This window comes from Bufo bufo, chromosome 5 (genome assembly GCF_905171765.1).
Source record: "Bufo bufo chromosome 5, aBufBuf1.1, whole genome shotgun sequence".
NCBI lineage: Eukaryota > Metazoa > Chordata > Amphibia > Anura > Bufonidae > Bufo > Bufo bufo.
The window spans coordinates 418,127,851-418,137,874 of record NC_053393.1 but is presented as its reverse complement, the minus strand read 5'-3'; the positions used below and the strand labels follow the sequence as shown (position 1 = coordinate 418,137,874).

Sequence of the window (10,024 nt, the reverse complement as noted above, 5' to 3'; positions counted from 1 at the left end):
GAGCGGCAGGGGCAATATTTGAATTTGCTATATTTTGCGAATAATTGAGCAAATATTGATGTACCCTTGTGACATCACAGCACTATCTCTGTAGAATGTATGTATGGACAGCAGAACCTATCAGCTACACTATATCACTATCTAACCTACACTGACTATCTCCCACTAACTATCTGTATTATATATATATGAGCTAACTAACTAACTATCTAATGTAATGGCACAGCAAAGCACAATGATACTGCTGTCTCTCTCAGAACTGCAAAAAAACTGCATAAAGTGGCTGCTGGGCAGGTTCTTATATAGAAAGGGGTAGGCAACTTTCCTATTGGTTGCTAGGGATGTTGCAAAGCTCAGACAAAGACATTGCAGTCTTCTCATTGGCCCACAAGCAAGAACCAGGGAGGGATCATGGGTTCAGATGAAAAAAATTCTAGAATATTCGCGAATACGAATATATAGCACTATATTCTAAATCTTCGCGAATTCTCGAAGTGGCGATATCCGCGATTAAAAATCGCGATTCGAATATTCGCTCCCAATACTATTGAGGAGGCCACGTTATTTGTCAGTCGCCAGGACTACGAGATAAACAATGTCATTCCACTGCTTCATGTCCTGGAACAGATGCTAGAAAATCTGGCTAGTCAGGGGACTGGAGACGTGGCGCCTAGAATGGCGGCAGAGTTTGAGACATTTGTCTGTCAAGATCTCTGTTTACAGTCAGTGAACGAGAACATCATTTATCGCAAGGATATGAAAACATCAACCAATGGGGTGTTAACCCCCAGAAGTAGGTCATCGGCACGAAGGAGCAGTCATTTTCACAGCTCGAAGTATCCTCCCGGAAGCTTGACCTCTGAACATCGAAGGTCTGCATTGTGAAGATTGTCTAAAAGAAAAATCCCACAGTGCACCCCCTTGGAGGAGACTCTTGATCCAGCACAGGCTGTTTTGCTCCTTTAAAAACAATGGATTCCAAGCACCTGTCTGCCCACATAGCTGCCGAGAAGCAGAAGGGTCTTGCCATTGAAGTGGGCTCAGAGCTGAACCTAAAAGCCAAATTTTTCTGTTTACTGGACTCAAAGGAAAGGATAGAGATCCACTGGCTATGCTCATACAGATTTCATCCAAGCCTCCACTCACCAAGGCAAGCACAGAGGATTGGATTGTGTGGACAAGTTGGTTCTGCGGGATGTATACAGAGGACGATCTTTTGGAGGTGTTACCAAAGACAATTACTTGCCTCCCGTTCTTCCCGTATAATGGCTCTGAGACGCTCATGGCTATCGTAGGGACGTGGTTCCAAAGAAACTTTGACTGTTGTTTCGGTAATCTGGTGATCAGTTCTCAGGACCTTACATGGCTAGCAGAGATTTGGACCGAGTATGACGTGTCTGGATTAGTGTCGATGACAGAGCTTGTTTTCTCTGTGCCCGTTGAACCTCGCATGACATTTCTTATGCCATCCACACAGAGAACTTCAAGACTTTATGGAATGATATTCATAAATCAAAGGACGAGGTCGCGTTGGAGGAAGTGGACAATTTATTCCAATGTCTTTACTCGCATTTCTTCAGACACTTTAGAATCCACTTATCACCAACCCAGCTCGTCAAGGAATGAGCTGGAGTTGGCGTGTTTGCTGGACTGTCTTCCAGTTATCAGCCATAACCCCATACATTTCATGATCAATATGCATTATTATTGTGGTCAGCCCAACACTGGTCGTCAATCCATTCTTGTTGATGAAGCACTTTTTTTTACAGTTTGTCTTTTAAATCTTGTGGTTTTGCCCCTTCTGAATTTTAAGTGTGTTAGTTTCCTGTTTGTTAAATAAACGTTGTTTTTTCTCCCCCATAAAAAAAAAAAAAGAATTGGCTTGTGATTAGTGATGAGCGGGAGGTGCCATATTAGAGTTTGCGATATTTCGCGAATATTCGATTGAATATTCGTCTTATATTCGTCGAAATCGAATATTTGTCATTATGCTATTTATCGCGAATAATATGCGATTTAATTAATCACGTATTGCGATTTTGTGTATTTTACGAATATTCGCCACATTGCTATATATTCTTGTTTTAGAATATGACGAATATGACGAATATTCTAAAAAACGAAGTTATAGCAATATAGCGAATATTCGTAAAATACACATATAGACAGAAATTTCACTAATGTAGTGCTATAATCTATATTTTTTTTGTCTAATTTTTTTTGTCTCTTTCTGAATCAGAAAGAGACAAAAAAAAGTAGACAAAAAAAAAAGATTATAGCACTACATTAGTGAAATTTCAGTCTATATGTGTAATTTACGAATATTCGCTATGTTGCTAAATATTCTTGTCTTACAATATTACGAATATTCTAAAAAACGAATATATAGCACTATATTACATATATTCATTAGAATATACCGCCAGGGCGCTGTGATCCGCGCAATTAACCCCCCTATTAAAATAATTGGTGGCCAGTGCGCCCCCCCTCCCCAGTATTAAAATAATTGGTGGCCAGTGCACCCTAACCCTCCCCTCCCCCCAGTATTAAAATCATTGGTGGCAGTGGCCACAGGGTCCCTCTCCCCCCCCGTCATTGGTGGCAGCAGGCAGTTCCGATCGAGTCCTAGCGTAATGGCCGGGCTTCGATCGGTTACCATGGCAGTCAGGACGCTACTGAAGTCCTGGCTGCCATGGTTAGTTAATCACTCAGCAGCATTTACTTACCTGCGGGGCTCTCCTCCTTCTGAGAACTCATAGGTCTATGCAGCGCATTGCTGAGGCATATGCAGCGCATAGACCTGTGAGTTCTCAAAAGGAGGAGAGCCCCGCAGGTAAGTAAATGCTGCTGAGTGAAACTGCCTGCTGCCACCAATGGTGGGGGGAGGAAGGGGGACCCTGTGGCCACTGCCAGGGGGGGAGGGGGCCACAGGGTCCCCGGGGAGGTGGGGGGAGTCCGCACAGGGCGCTGTTATCAGCGCAATTAACCCGCACCTGAGGGGTTAATTGCGCGGATCACAGCGCCCTGGCGGTATATTCTAACTACAAGCGTCCCCGTCACCATGGGAACGCCTGGTGGTTAGAATATACCATCGGATCTGAGTTAGATCATGAAAACTCAGATCCGATGGTATATTCTAACCACCAGGCGTTCCCATGGTGACAGGGACGCTTGTCGGGGAGGAGTATGCCGAAGGGCAATAACTGTACTAATTGGGGGGGAAAAAAAGAATATTCTATAAAACGAATATATGTGATATAGTGCTATATATTAGTTTTTTAGAATATTCGTCATTTTTTACCATCTAAACTCTTGATTCCTCCCTGCTTCTTGCTTGTGGGCCAATGAGTCATTGGCCCACAAGCATTTTAAGCAGGAAGGAATCATGTGTTCAGATGGAGAAAATGACGAATATTCAATATAACTAATATATAGCACTATATTCGCGAATTATCGAAGTTGCGATATTCACGATTAATATTCGCTAAGCGAATATTCGCATTCAACACTACTTGTGATTTGGTAGCCAAAACCAGGAGTGGGTACAAAACACAGAAGACATGCAAATATTCCGTTCATGTGTCATCTCTGTTTTGGATCCACTCCTGTTTTTTTGGCATTAGCAATACTGATGGATTATTGAACAAATGCTGACTGAGTGAAGGCGGATGCTCCAAAGACAGGATCCGTTTTTTTGGGTGTTATTGTTCTGATGGATCAGAGGAAGGGCAAAATAATCAGTGATGTCAACACAAACTTACTGCTGACACCCTCTCCACTCTGTCAGGGTGGCTCTACTTGTATAAGCGTTTAATAGAACAGGTTCTGTAGACATCTATGTGGAATCAGTTGACGACGGTGTAAAAGGAGTGCTCCTCTTCTTGGTGCTAACATTGACCTGTAAGGCTGAGTTCCTACTTGAGTTATTTTGTTAGTTTTGGCCCTGTGACTGCCCAAATAAGTGAAGTGTGTAGTGATTCTAAGAGCGACGCCTGTCATCTGCATGTCATACGTAGAGATGTCCCGAATAGTTCGCCAGCGAATAGTTCCCGGCGAACATAGCTTGTTCGAGTTCGCCGCGGCGGGCGAACATATGCGATGTTCGGTCTGCCCCCTATTCGTCATCATTGAGTAAACTTTGACCCTGTACCTCACAGTCAGCAGACACATTCCAGCCAATCAGCAGCAGAGACTCCTTCCCAGACCCTCCCACCTCCTGGACAGCATCCATTTTAGATTCATTCGGAAGCTGCATTCTTAGTGAGAGGAGGGACAGTGTAGCTGCTGCTGATTTAATAGGGAAATCGATAGCTAGGCCAGTGTATTCAGTGTCCACTACAGTCCTGAAAGACTCATCTGATCTCAGCTGTAAGGACAGCGTCATGACAGCACCCCAAAAAGCCCTTTTTAGGGCTAGAACATCAGTCTGCTTTTTTTTTTTTTTCCTGTGTAATCTAATTGCAGTTGCCTGCCTGCCAGCGTGTGTGTCAGGCTCACAGCGTATACTGTGCCCACTTGCCCAGTGCCACCACTCATATCTGGTGTCACAATAGCTTGCATTTAAAAAAAACTTTTTTGACTGTGAAAAATATCAGTCATTTTCCTTCACAAGTGTGTGTTTCAGGGCCTGCAAGGGCACAGTGTCACAACAGTGCAACTCATATCTGGTGTAACAGTGGTGCACATAAAAAAAAAAGACTTTTTGGACTGAAATAATAGCATTCATTTTCCTTCACAAGTGTGCGTTTCAGGGCCTGCAAGGACACAGTGTCACACCAGTGCAACTCATATCTGGTGTAACAGGGATTAAACTGATAAGAATAGAACAACATAACACACCACAACTATCTGGCGGCACATTAGAATGCACGCGCAGTGCCCCAAATTTAAAGTAGGAGGACCGACCAAGCATCTTTTTCCATCTCCCCGTTCCTAAAATCAATGCCATATACACGTCCCCTGATAGGGGACGTAACAGGGATTAAACTGATAAGAATAGAACAACATAACACACCACAACTATCTGGCGGTACATTAGATTGCACGCGCAGTGCCCCAAATTTGAAGTAGGAGGACCGACCAAGCATCTTTTTCCATCTCCACATTCCTAAAATCAATGCCATATACACGTCCCCTGATAGGGGACGTAACAGGGATTAAACTGATAGGAATAGTACTACTTAACACACCTTATAATAACGCAGAGAGAGGCAACGCAGAGAGAGGAGTCTGAAGAAGAGGAGTCAGAGGAGGAAGGGGGCTTTGAGGAGGTGGAAGACCAACCACAGCAGGCGTCCCAGGGGGCTTGTTGTCACCTTTCAGGGACCTTTGGTGTTGTACGTGGCTGGGTGGAGGAAGAGACCTTCAATGACATCAGTGAGGACAAGGAACGGGACATGGCTAGCTTGGTATCCAACCTTGTGCAAATGGGGAGTTTGCGGTTGTGCAAATGGACTGTTTGCGGTGCGTTAAACGGGGAGTTTGGTCTGTCACTGTGAAGCGGGCGTAACCCTTACACTACCTGATTGATACAACATCATACCTGATATTTTAAAGCACGTTATTCCAAACAATTTAGGTATATTAGGTGATTTATGCCCTTTATGGATTAAAACCCGACTCTGCGTCAACGTCAACTACGTAATTTTCCATGGGAGTTTTGCCATAGATCCTCCTCCGGCATGCCACAGTCCAGGTATTAGTCCCCTTGAAACAATTTTTCCATCACTAGTGTGGCTAGAAAGAGTCAACGCTCTGTAACAACGCTTATAGGAAAGAGCAGTACACTGGGCATGTTGGTCCCAAGGCTAGGAGCTGACCACCAAGCACAAGAGCCCCAAGTTAGGGGCTGAATTGTTCTATGTGATATAGGTAAAGGGGTGGTCTTTTCAAAGACAGGTTTCACAACCCCTGTTATCACCTGGTTTTGGTCAAATTGTATACCTTATACCTTCTGTGAGTGCCATGAAATGGAAGTTCAAGTGCAATGGAAATGGGAATTGTTGTCCAAGCAATAAACTATGTTAAAACTGTAATTTTTTAAAGGGTCTTTGATAAACTATAATAATTTCCTGTACATGATATTACTCTTTAAAGATAGGTTAAAGGTTTGCTTACTTTCTCCAATAACGCTCTGTAACAACGCTTATAGGAAAGAGCAGTACACTGGGCATGTTGGTCCCAAGGCTAGGAGCTGACCACCAAGCACAAGAGCCCCAAGTTAGGGGCTGAATTGTTCTATGTGATATAGGTAAAGGGGTGGTCTTTTCAAAGACAGGTTTCACAACCCCTGTTATCACCTGGTTTTGGTCAAATTGTATACCTTATACCTTCTGTGAGTGCCATGAAATGGAAGTTCAAGTGCAATGGAAATGGGAATTGTTGTCCAAGCAATAAACTATGCTAAAACTGTAATTTTTTAAAGGGTCTTTGATAAACTATAATAATTTCCTGTACATGATATTACTCTTTAAAGATAGGTTAAAGGTTTGCTTACTTTCTCCAATAACGCTCTGTAACAACGCTTATAGGAAAGAGCAGTACACTGGGCATGTTGGTCCCAAGGCTAGGAGCTGACCACCAAGCACAAGAGCCCCAAGTTAGGGGCTGAATTGTTCTATGTGATATAGGTAAAGGGGTGGTCTTTTCAAAGACAGGTTTCACAACCCCTGTTATCACCTGGTTTTGGTCAAATTGTATACCTTATACCTTCTGTGAGTGCCATGAAATGGAAGTTCAAGTGCAATGGAAATGGGAATTGTTGTCCAAGCAATAAACTATGTTAAAACTGTAATTTTTTAAAGGGTCTTTGATAAACTATAATAATTTCCTGTACATGATATTACTCTTTAAAGATAGGTTAAAGGTTTGCTTACTTTCTCCAATAACGCTCTGTAACAACGCTTATAGGAAAGAGCAGTGCACTGGGCATGTTGGTCCCAAGGCTAGGAGCTGACCACCAAGCACAAGAGCCCCAAGTTAGGGGCTGAATTGTTCTATGTGATATAGGTAAAGGGGTGGTCTTTTCAAAAACAGGTTTCACAACCCCTGTTATCACCTGGTTTTGGTCAAATTGTATACCTTATACCTTCTGTGAGTGCCATGAAATGGAAGTTCAAGTGCAATGGAAATGGGAATTGTTGTCCAAGCAATAAACTATGTTAAAACTGTAATTTTTTAAAGGGTCTTTGATAAACTATAATAATTTCCTGTACATGATATTTGTTCTGCCCATTTTGTGCATAATAAATGGATGTAATGTACTGTAAAGATTATACTGAAATGTTATGTTTGACGTTGCTGCCATCTAGTGGTCAAAGTTAGTTTCTACTTCGCCAGAACTTTACAGGAAGTGTATTGTTCTCTGAGTCAGAGGCGGTAACCTTTAACCTGGAACTGTATTTCCTCCATTTCATCACTGCTCCTGGATGTTGCAGGCTGCATGCAGAGGAGCTCTTGACCTATTCCTGGAATAATGATGGAATTGTCTGTGAGTACTCTCACTGATGGAGTGAGGCTGCTGTATTATATGTAATGTACTGACACATATGTTTTGTTTATGTTTATATTGTAGTTTTACAAAGTTATTCAGAAAAGAGAATACATACAGATCTGATGTCTCACGTTTCTTGACTTCTGAATTATTGTTAAGCTGTCTGACTAGTGTTATACAACAGTTCAATAACGCGAAGCAGAACAGTAAAAAGACAATCCACTTGGCGGTCTGGAATAGTCAGTAAAAAGACAATCCACTTGGCGGTCTGGAATAGTCAGTAAAAAGACAATCCATTTGGCGGTCTGGAATAGCCAGTAAAAAGACAATCCACGTGGCGGTCTGGAATAAACTGAGACGCCATTACTGCAGCATGAGTCTAAGATCAGGAACAAAGTACCAGGCTGATGCCACGCTACCGCCTACACAGCAAGGCAGGGAGAACATTCCCAGTGCCCAGCAAGACGATGCAAAGTCGCATGTCTCCAGAACTTCACGGGCTAGCAAGATGTCCTCAGCAAGTTCCTCAGCAGTTAGAGCTCGTGCCAAGGCAGAAGCTGCCCGCGTCCAGCTACAGTATGCAGAAAAAGAAGCCATGATGATACAGGAGTTAGCAGCAAAGAAAGCTGCCATAACACAAGAGAGAGCAGCGAGGGAAGTTGCCATAGCACAAGAAGAAGCGGTTTTAGAATCAAAATTGCTCATCCTGCAGCGACAGACTGCAGTTGCAGTTGCTGAAGCAGAGGCCGCTGCCTACATGGGAACAAGTCGGTCAGGAAGTGAAAAATCATATAAAGACTCAGAGGTTCCAGAAAAACCTCTATTCTCTGCAGATCGTACAAGTGAGTACGTCCAGAGCCTTACTGATGCGCATACAAAGGAACAATCTCTTAAACCTGAAGCAAAGGAATTCAGGCCGAGATCAACATACCCCCTGAGCAGGCCCAATCAACCACATGAGGTCAGCGGCTGCCAGCAAACCAAGAAGGAAGCACCAGAAACCCCTAAGAACAAAAAACAAGTGTTCCCATCACCTCAACCTATAGATTACATACGCGAACAACAATGTGCAGTGGATGTCACCAAATATCTCATCCGCAAAGAAATGGTTAGCTCAGGCTTTATCCAATTTGATGACTGTCCTGAAAACTTTTGGGCACTGAAGGTCTGAACTTATCACCAGCAGAAATGCTTAATTTAATGATAAAATGGCTTGGCACCGAGTCAGCAGAGCATGCTAAGAGGATGAGAAGAGCAAACCTGTTCAACCCTGCAGCAGGACTCAACATGACCTGGAGAAGACTAGAAGAAATGTATGGATCCCCAGAGATAATAGAAGGAGCACTGTTGAAAAAACTTGAAGTCTTTCCCAAGGTGGGCTACAGAGACAACGTGCGGCTACAAGAACTAAGTGATCTTCTACTAGAGATAGAATATGCCAAAGAGGATGGCTACTTGCAAGGACTTTCGTATCTAGATACAGCTAGAGGCACTAATCCCATAGTAGAGAAACTACCCTCAAATCTGCAAGACAAGTGGATGTCTGTAGGAGGCAAATTCAAAGAAGATTATGGAGTTGCCTTTCCCCCTTTCTCTGTGTTTTCTAGGTTTGTCCGACAGCAAGCGAAAATCCGAAGTGATCCCAGTTTCGCCTTCACCACCAGCGGCAATCAATCACACAGACCTGAGAGACCTCACAGACCTCACGGTAGGACCTATGTATCCACACACAAAACAGCTGTACCTTCAGAAGTCACTGACTACCAAAGCACACACAAGGTACACACCATAGAAAACCCTGATAGACATTGTCCAATACACAAAAAACCACATCCACTAAAGAAATGCAAAGGCTTTAGAAGCAAACCCATTGCAGAGCGGATGTCCTTCCTTAAACAAAACGGCATCTGTTTCAAGTGCTGCGGATCTACTTATCACATTGCCAAAGACTGCAAAATACCAGTAGAATGTACAGAATGTGGCAGTGAGAGACATATTGCAGCTTTGCACCCTGGCCCTGCTCCTGCCCCACTAGAGACTGTAGAACCCAGGAAAGATCAGGGCAGGGAGCCACAAGAGACCCCACTCTCCTCTGTAATGTCTAATTGCACAGAAGTATGTGGACAAGGCAAGAGTGCACGATCATGCTCTAAAATCTGTTTAGTGACTGTGTATCCCACTGGCAAGAGAGAAAGGGCAGTGAAAATATATGCAGTGCTAGATGAACAGAGCAACAGATCCCTTGCAAAGTCAGATTTCTTTGATATCTTTAACCTTAAGGCAAGTGCAGTTCCATACACTCTAAGGACATGTGCAGGGACAATTGAAACCACAGGGAGAAGAGCTACTGACTTTACCATTGAATCCTTCAACAAGAAAGTGCAGTTCCCACTTCCTACCCTAATAGAGTGTGGCATGATACCTGACGACAAAACTGAGATTCCATCTCCAGAAGTGGCTCATCACCACCCTCACCTCCGCTCAATTGCTCACCTTATCCCAGTTGTTGAGCCAGATGTTCCTATCCTTCTA

The 10,024-nt window shown here is 43.4% G+C and overlaps 1 pseudogene; it reads left to right on the top strand.

The window, feature by feature from the left end:
- The first annotated feature begins 756 nt into the window (after nucleotides 1-756).
- On the top strand, nucleotides 757-1,626 carry LOC121002546 (annotated as a pseudogene).
- The last annotated feature ends 8,398 nt before the right edge of the window (nucleotides 1,627-10,024 follow it).